The sequence below is a fragment of the Belonocnema kinseyi genome, chromosome 6, assembly GCF_010883055.1.
Source record: "Belonocnema kinseyi isolate 2016_QV_RU_SX_M_011 chromosome 6, B_treatae_v1, whole genome shotgun sequence".
Classification (NCBI taxonomy): Eukaryota; Metazoa; Arthropoda; class Insecta; order Hymenoptera; family Cynipidae; genus Belonocnema; species Belonocnema kinseyi.
The window spans coordinates 110727091-110730922 of NC_046662.1; positions in this window are offsets into that span (position 1 = coordinate 110727091).

Genomic DNA, 3832 nt, shown 5'->3' on the forward strand with positions numbered 1-3832 from the left:
CAATTATAATGATTTAAAGTTTATTTTAAAATATATTTTATGGAATATGATATTTTTCATGAATGTGCCAGTGAAATTCTGTTCGTCTAATTTTGTTTGCCACTGCGAAACGTAATCTGGCTTGGAACTGTCATCTTAGCATCTAAATATAATATAATATGAGTAATATTAATTACTCATCGACTTATATTTGTGGTATTTATTAAAACAACCAAGTTTTGCAATGTTATAAATGTAAAAATGTTTTAATTGGCAATTTACTTTCAATCCAAATGGTTCTTGTCCAAGCTAAGTTTACCATCAGTGCGCCTCGAAGGTGTGCCAAGAATTGCTTACAGCGCTCCAAGTGGCTCTTGGCAAACTATATCGATTGGTGCTTTCTACGGGGAGCGGTGGGTAGAGGGGAAGTGACTTTTTTCGCCGGACGCGCCGTCTACATTTATGGCGGGCAACTAAGCCCGCACCGCATCTACGTTTATAATATCTTTGCATCTGGCCTATATCGGCTTAGGGGCCGTACTCAAATTACGTAACGGATACTAGACCCTCTCTAAGACCCCTCCACCCTGTAAGAAACCGGTGCCAAATATTTACACACAAACTACCCCTCTTACTTTACGTTACTTTAAGTTTCCAGAAGTTTTCCATAGTTTATTCCTAGAATGAATTAATGACTTTTCAAAGCAGAAATAAGTTTCTGCGAAAGAAATTTAATTTTTAATCCAAAAAGATGGATTTTAAACCAAAAAGAATGAGCTTTAACTAATTTGTGGAATTCTCTATCAAACAGTTTATATTTTTTTCGAAACAGATAACATTTTTCTCAAAATAGATCAAATTTATTTTACTTAAAATTAATGATATTGGTCTAGTGGAATATTAATTATCATTGGTTAATTAACTTTTGATTATGTAAACAAATCATTATTATCATTTCATTATTATTAATTGTTTAAATAAATGGAATTAGTTTAAATAATTTTTTAAAGTTTTTAATTTAGAATCTTCTATTTTTAAGATGAAATGAAAATTTACTTGTCCTATCTAGTAACTATTAATGAGAAATTTGTAAAGTCTTTTCTGGGGAACCCATTTTTTTCTATTATTTTTTTTTTGTACATATTTTCGTTCTTCAAAAAATTAAATTAATATAGAATATATTGAATTTCAAAATAATTCTCTATATATTATTATATGAAATACTAATCTTTAGAAACATAATAATAATATTAATAAATTTTAATTTAAATAATATATATTAAAATAATCAGTCATGATTATTCACAATAATAAGTATATTCTTCGAAAAACTGTAGATTATAAATAACAAATTGTTTTGATTAGGATAACATTTTGTATTTGAAAATACCATTAAAACCAAAGCTTGGTTCAATAATTAAGTTTGAACTGTAATGTTTGGTTGAAAAATGTATTATTTTATTGAAAACTAATTCCTCAATCTGGAAATTCAACTATTTGATTTTTGGTTGTAAATTTATCTTTTAAAGTATGACATTCTTCTAGGTAAATGGGTAAAAATTCTTATATTCTTCTGAAAAACCAAATTTAAATTTACCAGATACTTATTGGCTAAACAATTTCACAGTTTAATTAACAACACAAGAGTTATCTACAAATATAAAAATGTAATTTGTAACAATTAAGTAAGTAAGAAAGGTAAATTTGTAAGCAAAAATGGAATATTGAAATTTTTAATTAAAAAATTATGGTTTTTACATAAAATAAAATTTTCTGCCAAATAATTGAATTTTATTCGAAACAAGAAGAATTTCTAACGAAATACAAGAACTCTCAACCAAAAAGTTACATTTTCAAGTTAAAAAGATAATTTAAAAAAAAAAAACTATTTTTAACAAAACAGTTCAGTGTTACCAAAGAGTTGAATTTTTACTAGAAAAAAAACACATTTTCGATTAAAAATGGAATAGGAAAATTTGTAATGACCAAAGTACTTCCTCAACCATACAAACAAGAAGTTTTGAACGAAACAGTTCAATTTCCAACCACAGATCAATTTTTAACTAACAAGTTGAATCGACAACCTAAAAGTGCATTTATTTAAAAGTAATTCAGCTTGAAAATTAGGTAGTTAAATTTTTCATCTGAAATATGAATTCTTAAACCAAAAAACTACTAAAAAATACGAATTTTCAATAAAAATTAAGAATCCTGTTAATCTTTTAATGAAAAAGTTGAATTTTAAACAAATAGATTTATTTTGAACCCAAAAAAACACATTTCTGACAAAATTGAATAATTCCCAACCAAAAAGTTTCAATTTTCAACAGAAAAAGATGAATTCTGAAACAAAAAGTTGAATTTACTATGAAAGATTACAAAGTTGCACTAAAATTCAAAAATCTTCAACCATTTGCCGTCGCTTTATATTTCATTTTTCAAAAATTTAAGTTTTATGTTTCCTAGAAACTATTTAGTCATTTGCTTATTACTTTCGGGGTTTATTTCATTCTTAAATTCAATTTTTTCAAATCTTAAGGGAACTTTTTATTAAAATTTACAATCATAAAATATATATGATAAAAAAGAAACAAGTCATTTGCCGTCGCTACAAATTCCGTTTTTCACAAATTTAAGTTTTATCTTTCCTAGAACCAATTTAGTCATTCGCTTGTTACTTTCGGGGTTTATTTCATTCTTAAATTCCGTTTGTTACAATCTTAACAGCATTTATTATTAAAATTTTTAGTTAAAAAATATTTAATAAAACGAAACAAGTCATTTGCCGACGCTTCGAATTTCGTTTTTCAAAAATTTAAATTTTTATTTTAGTTAGAAGTAACTGTTAATAAAAAATTTAATATTTCAAAACATTGATTTTTAACTTCCCAAGAAGAGTTTTAGATGCAAATAATCTAAAAAAAATCACAGATTTCGAATTTAAACTCTTAACTCGCTATTATAAGAAATTTCAAGAAATTGATTGTTAACTTTTAATCCCCATTAAGTACTCCATGTCACAATGAACCCTCGCCGAGAAATGTGTTAACCGCACTCCACGCAGGAGAACCACAACGTTGACGAACAGAGCCCGGTAGGCCTTGTTAATTTTGAGATGTAAGAATTTGTAGATTTGAATCTTAATCCCTTTAACGCCAAACGATTGACAAAGAAAGCAGCCGTGGTAGCCTGGACCTTTTTGGCGGCAGCAGGTACTGCCACGAGCCTGGCAACCAGCCAGGGCCGCGTAGCGACAGCAGTTTGCCAAAAATCGGATTGTATAATTTTCGGCAGAGAATTACACCATTAAGCCATTTCCCTTTCGGGGTAGGCGTGACTCACTCGGCAGGGGAAAGGAGTAGTGTGTGGAAGGGATAGAGATTTTTCAGATTGATCCAGAATTCTCGTGCTATTTAAGTAAATAACACGTTCGTTCCGCAACACTGCTCCGACCCAGGTTGCTGATCAATCTTTCTAGCAATCACCCCAAAAGAAGAACCTCACGAAGTCGTTATGTCAGGTTCCCCACTTGGGTCCATTAATAGCCAAGGTCTTTGTTTCAGGCGTCGTTCACTCTACTGACACTCTTTTTATTAACTATTTGCCGGCATACTTCCCTGTCCTGGCATACTACTCTAGCTTCTTTCATGCCCATGCATTTTTTCATGCAGGCTCTCGTGTTTCTATGACTTCTTATGTCTCTTATAAGTAGGGTCTAATTCACACATTCTAACCGTTCTTTCCGCGGTCTCGCGGTCTACCTCTGGGCACGTTGCCATTTACTTTACCTTGATACACTTGTTTCGTTAGTCGTTCATTTGGCATTCTCTCAACAAGTCCGAACCATCTTAAC